This window comes from Nilaparvata lugens, chromosome 1, assembly GCF_014356525.2.
Source record: "Nilaparvata lugens isolate BPH chromosome 1, ASM1435652v1, whole genome shotgun sequence".
Lineage (NCBI taxonomy): Eukaryota > Metazoa > Arthropoda > Insecta > Hemiptera > Delphacidae > Nilaparvata > Nilaparvata lugens.
The window spans coordinates 5,443,183-5,461,665 of record NC_052504.1 but is presented as its reverse complement, the minus strand read 5'-3'; the positions used below and the strand labels follow the sequence as shown (position 1 = coordinate 5,461,665).

Here is an 18,483-nt window from a genome sequence, read left to right as displayed (position 1 = left end):
CACCTTCCAGGCTATGACACGTAACGCTAAACTTTGAGAACGCTCCAAGTCTGGAGACGATTCTCCAGATTGCATGATTGTTTGAGCAGCGATCCGATTCTTGGGAACTGATTTGAGATTGGTGAGCTATGGTAATGCTCTTCTTATTGATGCTGTGATATTAATGGAGTAGAAAATGATAATGTAGATGGGGAATAATGTCAGGCGTGAATCTGAATCACATGAAGAATGAGTCACAAAATCGAATTGTGATATTTATTGAAATTGAAATTGAAATTATCTTCATTCTTCTTCTTAGAAAGTACAAACAATACACAATATACATATACGAAACTTGTAGAAGGCTCCTCTTCTATTACAAACACAAATCCTGGGCCCTGTTTCATAAAACTTATAAGCCACGTAGTCTAATACAGGAGAATCACCATTCCAATTACATGCTCAATATAGCTGATAAAATCAGCTGTTCCTGTATTACAGGACTTCTAAGTTTTTATGAAACAGGGGCCTGAACTAGATTCTCCTTTCAGAAAATGATGAGCTTGAGGAAATTTGTTCATAGAATGTCAATCATTCCACAAATACCCGTAGTTCAACAATTTAGTTCGAAGAGCTCAATTAGTCTTTTCTACAATTTATTGATGTTCGTCCAGTAAAGACGAACCCACTTCCATGGTGCTACTTGAAATAACGTTCTCTGTGAAATTAGAATACTTTCCTTCGATCTTCTCCCACAGATTCATTTCAGAAGAAATTACCTTCTTTCAAGATGAAAAGTTCCATCATGTTTTGAATGAAATCAAAAAATTGGAGGACTTCGTTGATTTTTTTCCCAACAATCCTATAATGAATGAATTCGATATTCAGGAATGCATATTATGATGAATGTTCCTTCATACATGATAAGTGAGTTAAGAAAATTGCACGAGGAATTAAATCAACTGAAAGAAGAAAAGTATAGTTTGGAAGACAATTATTCATGTACATTAGGATCTATCCACAGAGAATAAACTCAAAAATAGAGCATCATTTCGCGAGGAATAGATTTTTTCATTATGAATAGAGTTTCTTTGAAATTCGATTCGGGAAAGAAGCAACACAATTTTCATCGAGGAGAGAAAGATGCGTTGTTTGAATGTACAAGAATCTGAATATCACAGATATCAAGATATAGACTATCACAGATAGTCTAGAATAATAGTCAGGAAAGAAGTAGACCATCATGACACTCTAACAATATTCATGTGAAGTAAGTTACTTAAATATTCAAGAGGTGAATAACAAGTATTTTCATACCTCAAAATAGAAATCAGGAAAGAATTAGCTTCCTGCGATACATTAGAAGTGAGCCATTTGAATACTATAGTGAGGTCCACGTTATAATGGCAGTGGATAGAGAAGGAAGAACAGCTTTGCCTAGTCTATCATCTGCCTTAATTAATTGTATTTCTACATCGTCAAAAACATATTCGGCTTTGTTGTGGAGCTAGAAAAGGATAGTACTACCTGCTTTGTCGAACGATAGACAAGGATAGCAACATCAAAGTTTATCAGATACTGTCATTATAACGTGCACCTCACTATAGAGAGAAAGAAAGAAAGAAAGAAAGAAAGAAAGAAATATTTATTGCCAAAATCATTAAAGGATAAATCATTGAAGGATTAGAGGACCGTACAACGATAAAACATTCCCATATACATCAGGATATCGATCACAAAGAGTGTATTCCTTGAAGTATTCCTTATTACGATCGTTAGAAAACGTACCATCGACTAATATAAAGTGTCTGACTTAAATATGCATGGAACAATGGTGAAGCCAGGACCCCCTATATATATAGAAAGCAGTCTACAGGAAGTCCTGGTGAAGCCAAACATTGCGTGCACTGGTTAAGTGTGTGGGCGTCACAAAATGAAGTCAGCTGCTACCGTGCAGCCACTGTGATCGAGGAGGCAGTGATTGTGGGGCGGGGTGCAGGGGGGAGCGGAGAACCAGTAGCAGCAAGGGAAAAGCGGAAATACAGGTAGCCAAGTAGCCAGTAGCAAGCCAGTAGCAGTGTGCGCGCGCAACACCAGTAGCTGACGTGTGATTGGTCGACGCTGGGCGCCAATTATTCCCCATCCGGTAGCACCGCAGTCCGCACCGCCACCGCGCCTATTTCGACTGCCGGCTTTGGGCTTCGCCAGCCCTAATTAAGTCCCAACTCGTTCGCTGCAGTCGTGCTCTTGCTTGCTGCTTCACGTGATGCTTCTTCAACACAGTTAGACTCATTTCTACACCTCGTCTCATTATACACTTTCGTTTGTCTATCTTCAAGTATCTATCAAGTATCTATCAAGTATCTTCAAGAAGCTATCCAACTCGTAGCACTGGCTTTGACTTAAATAATGGAATAAACCATCGTTCAGCGAGGATCAGTGGTAGAGAGGACTTAAAAGTCGTAACTCCGCCTGATAAAGAGTTTTTTCATTTCATCTCTTCTAACCCACCAAGAATGGGGTTTATTTTGTGGGCAGTAGTGTTATCAAAATTAATCCCCACATCAACTTTTAGGCTATAGTGAGGTCCACGTTATAATGGCAGTGTTTGATCAGCAAAGTTATTGCTACCCTTGTTTATCATTCAACAAAGCGGATAGCGCTATCTCTTTCTCGCTTCGCTCCGTTTCCAGATCGTCTTTCAACAATGTAGAATTGATAATCAATTAACAAGATATCTCATCTTAATTGTGAAATTATTGGAAAATATAACTTCTTGCTTAATAAAATATAATTGATTATTTTAAACGAGAATGAACAGTTAATATTACATCAATAAAGCTATATCAGCTACTGTCTATAGTAGTCATTGACAAGACTGAGGATCGGCAACGTTGTTCTCCTATCTTTCTCCACTGCCATTATAACGTGGACCTCACTATAGTCTCATATCGAGACACGACACGACGTGACTCAAGTCTGCTAGATGAGTTATCGTACGATTATATTATAAAGTTCGCATTGAGAGGAAGCTAGCGTGTGTGAACATTATAATATTATCAAATAAACTCCATTCTAGGTATTTGGTAACTCAATTCAGCTTTTCTTCAACTTTTAAGTAAACTGAATAGAGCTACTACCTATACTGAGCATATAACTTAGATTAATCAATGATGATCAGGATCAGAATATGATTTTTAAGTTATGCTACTCATGCTACAAAGTAAAAGATATCTGATTCTGTTATGGAGTCAAACAGAATAGTAATTGTAATGCCTATTTAATTTTCATTCCTGATTCAATTTGATTCTCTGTGTTCTGTAAATACGAAAGAGTTGCTGTCCAAGAGCTTTCTATGAATAGTTGACTTCCCTGAAAACAAGTATTCACAAAAGAAATGGAAGCATCCCCCTAGAGAAATGTGCCAAAAAGCTACCATTCTTCGTGCAGAGCTACTCAATCACACGCTTTATTAGCATAGAAAGAGTTTTGACCAACAGAAGAAATTTGCACAACTGAGGCATGTGAAATGTGTCACTTTTTAATTGGTTTTCGCTGTTATGAGTTTTCTGAAAAGGAGGTAAACAGAACACCAACGAAGTGGCATTTTGACAATGGACAAACTTTTGCAAACAGTCGATTGTCAACTGTTTTGACAGTTTGTTTTGGAAAGTGAAACCAATAGCCTCTCGAGCACGGCGGTTGGAGATCGATCTTGTTTGACGATTTTGACACATGTCAGCAAAACGCCTCTGTGTGTGTTGGTGGTCACTCAGCAGGGGTGTAGGGGGGTCAGGCTACCTGTCAAATTTCTGTAGTCAGTCTTCAGCAAAATTTAACCTCATTAAGGACTACAATAGTTGGCAAAAAGACCGCATATAACCAGGAATTGGGTATTTTAGAGTGACACCTAACCAGGAATACAACAAGGATTATAGTAGAGCATCAACAGGAAGAGACTATTATAAGGCAGAGTGCTGGTTGCACAAAAGCCGTTTGAATTTTAACCGTGATCAATTCCCCAAGAACCAATCATCCGCCTTTTCATAAATGCCTTCGCTGATTGGTTCTTGTGGAGTTTATCACGGTTAAAATTTAACCGGCTTTTGTGCGACCGGGCCAGAGTCTATTAGATATACAGTAAAACTACAATGAAAAAATCAATATTCATAGATTAATTTAATTATGCCACCAAATCGAATGGAAATATGGAGGTTGTCCAAGTTTCAGAAAATATATAATAAGATAGCTGGGATGGCGAAAAAAAAGCAAAAATAGCTTATGCTATATTTTCTGTATGAAAAAAAAATGTTTTTCATGTTTATGTTTCATGTTTATTTATGTTATGTAGGTTCATGTATATTCCACAAAACCCAGCTATTTCTAGAAAAAAATATTCTTGGAGTCAGATTTTCCTAATGTTCAGTTTGACACGTCTATCATAGTGATTATAAATTTTAAATATTTTTGGAATGAAGCCGTATGGAGCTCAAAGTCAAAAGGTTGGTAGAAACTCAATAACCGAACAAGTACAGTTAAGATGGTTTTAAGATAGCAGAAATAACCTATGCTATCTTTTCTCTATGTTTGCAAGCATCAAGGGTGGGAATATCAGTCATTTCAAAGAAATTCTGATTATTGGACTGTGTGACTTGGAATATCCTCCATATAATATCTCTATAGACCCATAGTTAACATTCTAGTCAACTCATGAAATATTTCTAATCATCATAACAAAATTATGAAAATTCAAATCTTGATTGAACTACAAAATAAGAAAGGTTCTTATTTATAGAAACTGGACATCATTCAGAATTGAATTATTTATCTTACTCGGGATGTCACTAGCCAACTTTTCAAATAATTGGTCCACAAAATATCTTAGGGCAGTTTAGAGCTGATGTTTCGCATTTATCGAATAGCCTCCGACTTCTCAATACATTTCTAGTTAACTTTTCTAATAATTGGTACACAAAATATCTTAGGGCAGTTTAGAGCTGGTGTTTCGCATTTATCGAATAGCCTCCGATTTCTCAATACATTTTGTGGACGGCAGGATAAACCTCCACCAAAATGTAAGCAAGATCTGCCTTCACCGAGTATGTAAGGGTGGGAAAATGAAAAACAAGAAATGATTGTACTGGTTTTGATAATTAAAAACAAAACAATAAATTATTAGTACAAAATTTAGAATTATAATTAGAAATAACGAAATAATAATAAATAGATGAATATTTCAAGGGCTACTCGTTTGGCTGCTAGTGAAGATTAAATTTGTTGTGGTTATGGAAAATTTAAAACAATGACTCAGTAGTCACCTACCTTTATGATAATGGCCCCCAATTTGGCATCCACTGGTTCAACGCGACGTTAATTATTAATGAAAAAAAAAACTGATCAAATGAAGTGGGTTCAAATCCCTTCTTATTCAATAATACAATTCTCTTTAAACTGCCCGAACTGTGACAGGAAAACTGTATTATAAAACAAGAACAAAATGTATCCCCTTTCACCAGAACAGCCGGACTTTACTCACAGTCCTAACGAACGAACTCACACACCGACCACAAAAGTAAAATTTTGGGTATTAATATATAACTCAGTCAATGCCAAACATGAAGCCATTTCAAATACATATTTATATCAGTCGCACAAGCGAGCACGTTTGTTATCAAAAACAAAAGAGAAGCTACAATAATTTTGATAACAAATGAAATAAACAATCTTTCTGTCGATGACAAAAACTGTTCAAAGACAAAAACATTGTTCATTAAACTTTTCTAAATTAAAACTCTAAAATCCTGATCAATATGAGATAAATATATGATTCATATATATGTCCCATATGACCAGGTGACAATTTCTAGTTAACTTTTCTAATAATTGGTCCACAAAATATCTTACGGCAGTTTAGAGCTGGTGTTTCGCATTTATCGAATAGCCTCTGATTTCTCACTACATTTCCAGCTAACTTTTCAAATAATTGATCCACAAAATATCTTATAGGGCAGTTAAGAGCTGGTGTTTCGCATTTATCGAATAGCCTCTGACTTCTCAATACATTTTTATATTTCAATTTATCACAAAAAAACTGAAACAGTAGCAAAGTGGTTACCTCTCATCATGTAAAATACACGTATTATAAAGATAAATTGTAAAATTCAAATGCGTATCTTGAAGGCTTAATGTTGGAAGGAGTATGTTAGCATATTACCACATTATGCATATTTGCAAGTACAATCTCTTGTTTCCTCAAGCCGTTGTTGTTATGAACAACCTAAGAACTCAGTTTTAATGCCAGTTACAGGATTTACATAATGTAATGTTTTAGCTACTGGAACGATGGTTATATTGGCTACAATGATTGCAGGCAACTAACAGCGAGAGGTATACGGCATTTATTCGGTAAGTTGTATACAGCATTCTTGCATTGAGAGGGAAAGTTGAATGGACAAAATCCACGCAATACTCACTGGCCGGTGTAATAACCACTTTTTCTTGGCAAATACACAGCGATTAGCTTCTTCATATTTACTTCTTGTGGAGTCTACTTCGAAAGCACTTTCCAGCCCAAGTATCTCAAGTACTATAAGTATCTTTTTAGCCTATCATTTTGAGCAAGTTCAACAAATACAAATTTTAGTATTTTATAAATCTTTATTGTTGTATTTTGACTACTTGTCGTAGTTTCAATTGTAAAGGTCAATGACAGGTCAACTCAATGCTTTCATCAACTACCCTATATCAACTGACTGATTCGCATTATTGTAGGTGGCATCTATATTTATATAAAAGAGAGAGAAGGGTTGTGTTTGTTCGTGTGTTCGCATCAAAACATGTCAACTTGTGGATTGCATACCGGAAAAACGGGAATGATTCAGATCTCCAAATTTTGCACATAGATTCTAAAAATATCAATCTCGTGCACCTGGAAGCCCGAATTTTAATTTTTCTTCTAGGTTTTTCAGAATTAATGTTTAAATTGCATTAATGGTTCATTCGATTTCATTAAAAAAATCACCAAATCATTTGGTCGAAATTAAAAAAGGAACGTCTGTTTCTATATTGCTTTCTACCTGAAAAACATAGTTTTGAAACTTCGTTTTCCTGATGCAATGTTTAGGCCTACACGTGGCATAGATTATTAATTTTTCAGCTAGAACAATTTTTGAGACAAATGCTAAATAAACGTCTACAGTTTCATCAATGCTGTATCGGCAATATGAAAACGCTTGCAGTTAATATGTCTTTCAATGAAGGTGTTGCTATTTACATGAAGAAATAATATTCTTCCATTTTCATTTAATTAAAATTTCAAAATTATTCGAGCCCTGATAGAATGACTGACTCACTGTACATAGGCCTATTTTGAATTCTTCTAGATTTCATTACGTCAAGTTTTAAGAAAGACCCTTGCGAAGCACGGGTTACTTGCTAGTATTATATAAATGGTGTAGGCTTAAACTACGAAGTATATAATACTTGATTGGAATATTGAGAAAGAGTTTTGAGTAAGAAGTGAAGATTTCTTAATAATATTCTCTGATATTCCTGAAAAGGAATCTTTATTGTATTAACTTATAGCTGCAAATGGCAAAAAATGCACTGCCAATACGGCTTGTTGCCTCGGGAAACCAACCTCAAAATCAGTTACAGAACACACTGGAGGCTATAAGAAAGCCTCCAAATCACGAAAATGAAGATTTCTTAAACATTCACTGATATTCTTGGAAAGGAATGAGTAAATTATTATTGGATTTATGCGATTCTTCAAGGGAAGTGTTGATTCACCCTGAAACTTCCAAGGGGTTGAATTTTACCCTTGGGTTGCTCGTTGGAGTAAGTGATAACGCGCTGGTCTGATAATCAAGAGAACCCGAGTTCGAATCTCGACCGGGGCAAGAGTTTTTGACCGCAGCACAATCACATAGATACTTCTAACCCGGTTTTCGGAGGAGGCGATAAGCCATCGATCCCGACTACCTAATAAGTAGTCGTCATCTATCATCATCATCATCCATTACTCTCACTCATTACTCACGCACAAGCCTAAGAGCTTATGTGGGCTTCACCCTCAGTATTAAAAAGAAAAAAGAAAAGAATTGATTGTAAATATGATTTCTTATAATCCACGAATAAAATATTTATTTTTCAATAACATACATGATAAGTGTGTATTGAATCATGTATGGGTGCAATTTTGATATCGTTTAATGAGTACATTTTTTATAGCAAATAGACCAATTTTTTTATAATTATCATCCAAGTTGATAAGAGGTTCATTAAAATCAAACTCATTATTTGATGCTTCCTATATTCTCTGACTTTCATTTGGGAAAATTATTGTATTTTGAGAAGTATATCGGGCTTAGGCCTACATTTTTGCACTTTTTATTACTACATATATTGATGGATGTAACTTTGTTATGGTATGAAATTGTTTAAACTCTTGAATTGTACTTGTATGTAAGTTCAATTCATGTGAATTCTATATTCTTGAATGAGTCAATTTTGAATTGAAATTAAATTCAAATTAATTTGCCTATGTGTAATATTTGGACAATTTGATACTAAATTAGGAAATTGAAGAAGTTTTGGGCATTACCCTGTTTTTTCTTCTCCAATCGTTGTATTGTTTGTGCAAACCTAATAAATAAAATATCAATTAATTAAAGAGTTGGATGTTGGTGAATATTAGTCTTGAAGTAGGCTCACAACTGACAAATCATACTAATAATCTTGCATTCAACATTTTGGATTGTATCTCTTTTTATAGTCATTCTCAACCTTTATTTTCCACTTTATTCACCAATGAAGTGTCGATTGAATAATAATTTAGGATGAGACCATATCAAGCATTTTCAGGTGCTAACCCAATCAGCAAATCGAAGAGCTTTCTGCCCTGATGACTCTGGAATTGCCTGGAAAAAACTCGCCCTTAGAAGTATAAGAAGTGGAAGAGAGAAAACAATCGAGCTACTGTTTTTAATTAGTCTCATTTTTTTTAGACTACAAATGCAAGAGTAGAATCGTTTCAAAGTAGGCTCTCAACTCGCAAGTAGCTGACAATAGGTTATTCGTATCATATTTATTTAATCAAATCCTTTATGGTGAATTGCCTACTGTGTGGTAGAGTGAGAAGTGGAGGACAGAAAACAATCGGGCTACTGTTTTTAATTAGTCTCACTTGTTTTAGACTACAAATACAAGAATAGAATCGTTTCAAAGTAGGCTCTCAACTCGCAAGTAGCTAACAATAGTTTATTCGTATCATATTTATTTAATCAAATCCTTTATGGTGAATTGCCTACTGTGTGGTAGAGTGAGAGGTGTAGGACAGAAAACAATCGGGCTACCGTTCGTAGTGAGCAAATGTCAAGAGCAGCTCTCAATCAGCAATTCAAATGAGTTATAGGCCCGATAGTTTATAATCGGCTGGCTTACCTACACGAATCAGGTAAGCCTAACAAGTTAATGTAGAGCTCGGCTACCGTATTGTTTAACCTAGAAAGCTGGTTACGGTGGAAGGGGCTTGAGGCTACCAACCACCGCCTTGTAATGTTGATGTTGGCAGCCTATAATTCTCACGTGACCCGTGCCACACATAAATAACACGGCTACTGACTCAATTACTTCCTCTGCACCTGGAGCATTTTCATTCATCCGACTTGTTTACTCAGCTGTCACGAGCAAGTGGATAAGGTAGCTCAAGGAACCTAAAAAACTCACACCCGCTTGCACAAGAGTCTATAATAAATGAATAAATAGAGTCTATAATAATAAAGCTTAATTTACTTTTGAATTCGAACAAAGGCCTCTCAATGTAAGCCTACTTTACAGATTGGCAAAGTTATTATTTACCAATTATTCAAAAAGGTTATCAATTTTCAATTCTTAACCTATTTTGGACTATGTGTAACCTTATCTTAATTTGGGAGAGGAATAGCACAAGGTTACCTAATTTTATCTTTCCCTATCATTTTGATGATTCACTTATTGTATGAATCAATCGATAAATCAATAAAACATTCTGATTGAATGCTACGAGAACTAATCACAGAAGCCTTCTTCTTTGAAAAACCTTCTCTGATTGGTTCTCGTGGAATTTAATTGGGATTAGAAGTTAACATACTTTTAATAGCAATTAAATTCAACGAGAACTAATTACAGAAGCCTTCTTCTTTGAAAAACCTTCTCTGATTGATTCTCGTGGAATTTTATTGGGATTAAATTATGAAAGGCTTTTGAGCAGCCGGGCCCAAGTATTCTAGATTCCTTGAGGGGGCGGAAGCAAATGAAGAGATGAGATTCTAATAAAATAGGCTGTCAACAGGTTTCGCTAAGACCAAATTCGGATCAGTTTGCTAGAATTTGACGGTGATTTGATTTGCTTGGAAGGGAAGCCTGCTGAACAAAGCTCAGTTTCGTCAAAACTGAACAAAAATCATTGGAACTTCACCAAAATCGAATTGTGTTTTTTCACTGAAATTTGACCAGAGCCAAATTTGCTCAAGAGCGAACCTGCAGAGTAAGGCTAGTTACACACACATCGATTTTTGGTCGTACGATATTTTGCCGTCACTATGAATTCTGTCAGATTAAACGGAACTTGGCAAACATCATATGTTTGAAATCATCTGTTCAATCTAATAGAATTTATAAGGACGGTAAAATATCGTACGACCAAAAATCGATGTGTATGTAACTAGCCTAAAACACAGTCTTCCTAAAACCAAACCAAGAGCCATATCACCTAGTTTTAATGCTAATATAATTATGATTGCATGATTATATGGTCATATGTATTAAAATTTGTTCAATTCCAGGTTTAATAGTATATTTCGCACCTAGGGCCGAAAATGAGACTTTTCCGGCTCGAAATCGGAACGTAGGCCGTAGGCCGTAGGGTCATAGCTCTAGCAAATCTGAGGTAATCTGAATATCAGGAAATTGTCCAAGTATTTTTATTTTTTATTCTGATTTGTCTAAATAACCTAAAAGATTATGTTCAATTATGTAAGAGGTTGAGTTTATACATTTTATTCTTCCAAATGACAATAAGATGATATTATTATAAATGTTTTGATTCTTGAATAATAAACACAAATAATGAAAAGTTTTTTGATCAGCTGTTCTAGCACACTTGAAATTTGGCCAATCTGGATGTCAACGTCAACAATGCTTGTTGTCGTTGACTTCGGAAGTTTAGGTTAGAAGTTCTATCCTACTCTGAAAATCGAATTTGAATAGTTTATAATATATATCGTATCTGTATTTTATTCATCCAAATAAAATGATAGTATCTTATTGCAGAATACTTATTCAATTCCAGAAGCATAAACTGATTCCGTTTCATAAACCATTTTGTAAACACGTTCACATCAAATCAGAATCAGCTGACTTCAAGGTTATTTTACAGCCCTAGGGCCGTAAAACTTTTACCGGCCTGGTCAGAAAACAATCATTTTCGGCCTCCATATGACGCACGAAAACCAGCTCATTACATCCAAGTGGGGCGAAAAATAGCTTATCAATCTCTGTTTAAACTGTGATGGTTCATATGAGCAAATTTCTCCAATTGAAATAAATGTAATTTTCTAGAAAACATACACTTTTCATAATTCTCCACCGTTGTCAATTTTTTCAACAAAAATGAATGACAAATGATCAAATTAGGCTGCTCCTTCACGATCGTGAATAGAGTACTTTCCAGTTATTGTCAATCCTTTAGAAAGGTAATGTGGACTAGTTGAACTCCAGTTATTGAGGATTTTATGGTAAAACATAGGTGAGACTTCAGTTTTGAAAAGAGTGTTGAATGGGAAATTGATGATAAGGAGATCAATAGTGGAGCAAAACTACAGTAGCGTAATTTTGACACAATTGGAAAGCCACTCATTTACGCCTGGAGTAGTGAGAGACTATTTCTGAACATAAAATAAAATAAATTATTTTCGAAAGCAAGAAAAATCATCGACGATATTTAACTGCCAACCTATCTTACTGACTGATGAGTTTCAGACAAGCTCAGGCTTACTGACTGATGAGTTTCAGACAAGCTCAGGCTTACTGACTGATGAGTTTCAGACAAGCTCAGGCTTACTGACTGATGAGTGTCAGACAAGCTCAGACTTACTGACTGATGAGTTTCAGACAAGCTCAGGCTTACTGACTGATGAGTTTCAGACAAGCTCAGGCTTACTGACTGATGAGTTTCAGACAAGCTCAGGCTTACTGACTGATGAGTTTCAGACAAGCTCAGGCTTACTGACTGATGAGTTTCAGACAAGCTCAGGCTTACTGACTGATGAGTGTCAGACAAGCTCAGACTTACTGACTGATGAGTTTCAGACAAGCTCAGGCTTACTGACTGATGAATTTATACTATAATTCCAATTTGTTCTTTCTTTAATAGGTTCAACTCTGTTTTCCCAACTAAAATCCTTTCTGGGCTACAGGCATTTATTCTCAACTTTCAGAATCGAAGAGTTATCGCCAATGCTTTGTATAGAGCTCACAAAGGATTAGCGATATTTTTTTATATATTACAGTCCAATTCATAAGAAAGCCTATACTTCTGAGTTGACAGATGAAGTGGTTTCAGTTTTTCAAATATCAAATGCTTTTAAAATGGGCGATAATCATTGTTCCAATCAGTTCTAATTGAGCTAAACAACCACGGAAAACTTCTGGCTTGCTTCCATCTCAACTCATCGTACTCAATCAATCAATCTCAACATTGACCGGATAAATTCAAACTTTTATAGGGATGAAAGTATTTTGACAATTTCTTAGTCTTTTTCATTCAAGATAAGAGTATTGATCCCTTCCTCTCAGTCGTCTTCTACATAGGCTACATTTCTAGTTGATGCAAATTGACCTTATCAACGTTTGTAGATATTTTGAAACTTCTCGAAATCCTGTTAATTTTTCACATGTGATAGACCTACTTCATACAACCCTTTTGAAAAATAACAATATTCATTTTTCACATGTATAGGCTCAAGGTTTGATGTTGTATTTAAAGCAGTGAACAGTTCCAATTGAGATTAGTCAAAATACATAATGTCATTGTTCAGTCATTGACAAATAATACAGTTATCATAGTTATTCATTCATGTCATAGTTATTTATTTAAATGAAATTCATATTGTACTCGGTTCAATCAATAAACGAATGTAATTAATGTAACAAACGTGTTTCATTTACATGTCAATATTGCGCAACCTCGATCGAATAAAGCTAGTACAAAATATTCCTTTTCTAATGAAACTACAGTAATTCATACTACAATAGCTAATCCCTTCAATTTATGCTACTAATGTAAGCGATTCAAGTAACGAATCCTTCACATCGTAATATCTAACAGCTTCGGTTTGCTAATCAACAAAATCCACATACTCGATTCAACAGCAACATGAATTTCATTCAGCACTTCTTGTATGCATAGTTCACAAATCACGATAACATACTGTTTGCTCAGTACAACAAAATCAACTTGTACAATTTAATTCAAATTCACTTGATATCTTCTAGGACTTCTTGTATGAAAAGTTCAACAGATGACAAGAACAGTGGTCATACATGATAATAACATTCCAATAACATTATGGTGGGATAAGAGAGATGTTGTTAGTTGCACACAATTTTCTCCAACATTACACCTTTATGTGAAGATATTTCACAACATCTTCCTAGTGTAAATTTCATCAATAATAGTGCTTAGTATAGTAGAATGAATAGTGGTTACCATTAGCTGGTTTCGAACATTGAGGTGGAATGAAAGAAATGTTTTCAGTTCCACATGATTTTTTCTTACATTACAACGTAATATGGAGAAATTCTACAACATCGCTGTTCCTGTTTTACATTGTTAACAAGTAAATAACATTTAGGTGGAATTAAAAAGATGAAATCAGTTTCACATGATTTTCTCTTCCATTCCACCTTGATATGGAGAAATTCTACAACATCTCTGTTCCTAGTGTACATTGCTCAACATAGGAGCAATGTAAATGTCAACAACATTCAGGTGGAATGAAAAAGATGAAATCAGTTCGACATGATTTTCTCTTACATTCCACCTTGATATGGAGAAATTCTACAACATCTCTGTTCCTAGTGTACATTGCTCGACACTAGGAACAATACATAGGAGCAATGTAAATGTCAACAACATTCAGGTGGAATGAAAAAGATGTAGTTAGTTCCACATGATTTCTCTTACATTATAACTTACTTGACATGGAGAATTTCCACAACATTTCTGTTCCTAGTGTTTAACATTGCTAAATTTCAACATTGCATTTATTTAACATTGCTAAATTTCAACATTGTATTTATTTAACATTGCTAAACACTAGAAACAATACATAGGAACAATGTGAATGTCAATAACATTTAGGTGGAATGAAAAAGATGTAGTCAATTGCACTCAGTTTTCTCTTACATTTCATCTTGATATGGAGAAATTCCACAACATTTCTGTTGCTAGTGTAAGTTGTATTAATAAGAGTGGTTAGTATAGTATGACCAGTGGCTGGTTGCTTACCTACCGGTGTTGATGCTGGAGTGGAGCAATACGCGTAGCGTTGCGATGAGATGTGATAGGACTGCTTGCAGCGAGAAGAGTGACCGGTGGCTGAGTGAAGTCAGTGAGAGCGCGGTAGGCCGTTGTCTTCTGTGTCTGTGGCAGTTGCTACCAGCGTCGGGCAGAGCAGAGCAAAGCAGAGGGCAGGTACCTACCTAATAGTCGAGTAGCCGTTCAGAGCGCAGTGCAACAGAATAGAGCTGCCGTGTGCTGTGTCGGAATGATGCTTCGTCCCAGCTTCTGAAGATGTTTCGCCCCACTCTTCGGCTGAGCGGCCGTGGGAAATGCACAGCAGCCAGGCTCCGCCCTCGCCGAGCTTAATCATTGGCCGATCGCAACATCCGTGGGCTGAGCGTACGTCGTAATTTATACCGAAACCGGCGATATTGAAATGTCGCACACGCCTAATTATTGTAATCGCCATCACGGCCGCCATACTCGGCTTCCCCTCTTACTCCCCGCCAAAATTATCCACCCTCCTGACAATCTATAATCAAGAGAGGCGCATCCGTACTTGGATCTTCCCCAAAAACCTCTCATGAGTTCAAAGGTTTCGTAATTTTCCCTTCAACTGGTTGCTTCTTGGCTAAAAAATATTTCACTCAATCTTCATACTTGTCTACCAGTATTCCCCATCGTACATTCGATCTTCCCCCAAATCCTCTTTAGTAATCACAGATCGGTTCCAAGGTCTCATAATTTTTCACCAACTAGTTGGCTAGACAAAATACATTTCACTCAATCTTGATACTTGTCCACCAGTCTTTCCCATCTTACATTCGATCTTCCCCCAAAATCCTCTTCAGTAATCACAGATCGATTCCAAGGTCTCATAATTTTTCACCAACTAGTTGGCTAGACAAAATACATTTCACTCAATCTTGATACTTGTCCACCAGTCTTTCCCATCTTACATTCGATCTTCCCCCAAATCCTCTTTAGTAATCACAGATCGATTCCAAGGTCTCATAATTTTTCACCAACTAGTTGGCTAGACAAAATACATTTCACTCAATCTTGATACTTGTCCACCAGTCTTTCCCATCTTACATTCGATCTTCCCCCAAATCCTCTTCAGTAATCACAGATCGATTCCAAGGTCTCATAATTTTTCACCAACTAGTTGGCTAGACAAAATACATTTCACTCAATCTTGATACTTGTCTACCAGTCTTTCCATCTGACATCCGATCTTCCCCCAATCCTCTTTGGTAATCACAGATTAGTTCATTGTTTTCATAATTTCCCCTTAAACTGGTTGCTGCTTGGCAGAAATGTATTTCACTCAATGTTAATGATTGTCCAGACCAGACCAGTATTCCCCATCTTACATCCGTCCGATCTTTCCGCAAAGTCCTCTTTGGTAATCTCCGATGTTTCGGATGGACACGTTAAGCCGTCGGTCCCGGCTGCCTGAAAAGCAGTCGTTAGGTCATGTTAGAGGCCCTGAAATTGATCAGTTGCGACCTGAAAACTCTGACACCAGACCTGAGCCAGCCAGGTCACTCGATATTATTATTATTATTATCTCAGATGAATTCCAAGGTCTCATAATTTTTTCAGCAACTTTTTGGCTAGGCAAGATGTATTCACTCAATCACGATATTAGCTCGTCATTTTCATTCCCCAATCATTCTAAGATCTTCCACCAAAATCCTTTTTGCTAATCACAGATGAATCGAAGGTCTCGTAATTTTTCCAGCAACAGGTTGGCTAGACAAAACTTATTACACTGAATCCTGACATTGATTGTACTTTGCATCCGTTGTTCGAACATCCCCAAAAATCTCTCCAGTTCTCTTTGATTGGTAGGTCATGGGTTGTCATGAGTTTTGTCTGTTTGGTGTCAATAACCGATTGGTAAGACATGATGTATTCTAGTCTTATCAAATTTAAATTGGACAACGTCAGATATTGATTCATTGATTCATTGATATTGATATTGATTCTTTATTGATTCATACAATAAGTACATCATCAAAATGATAGGGAGAGAATAAAAAAGGTAACCTTGTGCTATTCCTCTCTCAAGTTTAGATAAGGTTACACATAGTCCGAAATAGGTTAAGTCTAGATATAGTATAGATATGTCATCAGATCAAAGTTTTCATAGCTTCGCCAGAGACTGATTGACTGGCTGGAACGTTTTTTGTTCATCATGATCCTCCTAGTATTTAAAACTCCGCATCCGTTCTACGATCTCTCCCCAAAAAGCTCTAAGTTATGGTTATATCAGATGTTGCAAAGTTATCGTTATTTGGTGTTTGCAACTGATTGGTTATCCAAAATGTATTTCCATCAATCTGGATTGCTAAACGTATGCATTCTGAATTTTTCGTTATTCACTAGAGATCCCCTCCGGTTATCACAGATATGTAATGGGTTAGAAGTTGTCATTATTTAAAGGACATTTGTGAGCATCATGAAACTCCCAACAAAATCATCAATCGTTAGTTCTATGGTTGGTCCTAATCTGTTTTACGTCATTGCCAACTATCAAGCATTCATTGTTCACTCTGGAATTTCCCACTTTACATCCGTTTCGCGATCTCTTCTCGACAAACATCAGTTATCTCAAATTTCGTATTATTTTGTTTAGAGAAAGTTAATTGAGTTTCGAAAGAAGATTTTTGGAATGAATCATCAAAATCTTGAAATCGAGTTCCTAGTCTCATCATAGAGAAAACATTAAAAATGTACTCATCGATGAACCTATTATTTATTGTTCAGTCGTGTTTGACATAGTGAACATAGTATTTGACATAGTGTTTGACATAGTATAAGTATCTCACCTCAAAATACCTTTTAACTATCAGAAATATGTGACATAAAGTTTGATCAAGTTGGTTAGCAAAACAGGGCTTTTCTCAATCCTATATAATTAATGTTCAGAGAAATCGAATACGTCATACTATTAACAAAAATATTTTGAAGAATGCATCCTCAAAAATTCATGAATTTATTCTCTACCAATTCGAAAATGAATTTCAGCCTCCTTTTTGTGTCAAAAAACACTTTGGCCCGGTTGCAGAACAGCCGGTTGAATTTTAACCGTGATTAATATCACGAGAACCAAACAGAGGAGTTTTGAAAAGACAGCTTCTCTGATTGGTTCTCGTGGTTAAAATTCAACCGGCTGTTATGCAACCGGCACTTTGAGTTTCAAGTCACTGCTGAAAAAGAATCATAGGAATATATTAATTCTATTCCCATACCTTGAATACGGAATACGGGTTGTTGAAGAAACATTCAATTGAAAAAGCATACTACTCTATTGCCGAGTTTTTGCAGAGCTTAATAATCTGCTTTCAATAACTTCATTTGTTAATTTCTATTCCTTGTGTCTCTTTTATGTTTCTGTGACGCATCTCCTATCTGTTTATCAGATGTTCTGGGATATTATAAATTAAATTGAATTGGATCACCCAACGATTTGAAATTCACAGGCCCTCTCAAAACGTAAAAATTATAGAAAAAAATTATCCCTGAGAAATTTGTCCCATTTTGGTAATTTGATTGTACTTATCTAAATCGAAATACTTTGAATATTTTAAACAGTAAGAAGATTTCAAAAGCAATTTGCACAGCCATTCGCTATCCGATTTCTTGTCCAAGTTGAGGTCCATATTCAATTTTGGATTCGACGTCGGACCGTAAACGGGGTTGTTTATATCGGGTTCAATGTTAGATGACGAGCCGGACGAGTTAAATCGACTGAACCTCCAACACATCCGACATTCCAAAGTCAGCCGCCTAGTCAGAGTCGAGTGGTGAATGATCCGACTAGGTAGTCCAACCAGTCGGAGCGTGAAAGGTGGAAGATCTGACTAGTGGTCTTACTACCGGTCCAACATTGATCCGACTAGTGGTCTTAGTACCCGTCCAACATCGATCCGACTAGTGGTCTTACTACC

At 36.1% G+C, this 18,483-nt stretch overlaps 1 protein-coding gene across 5 annotated transcripts in view; it reads right to left on the bottom strand.

Annotated features, from left to right (window-relative positions):
* LOC111044992 (protein drumstick) overlaps window positions 1-14,802 on the bottom strand; it is a 47,143-nt gene extending 32,341 nt beyond the window's left edge. The window contains exon 1 of one of the 5 annotated variants that reach the window (XR_005571394.1): window positions 14,535-14,799. The gene's annotated coding sequence lies outside the window, so the exon portion shown is untranslated. Of the gene's footprint in view, window positions 1-14,530 lie in introns of all 5 variants that reach the window. The other 4 variants (XM_022330277.2, XM_022330278.2, XM_022330280.2 and 1 more) reach the window with 4 other exon arrangements.
* Between the last annotated feature and the right edge of the window lie 3,681 nt (window positions 14,803-18,483).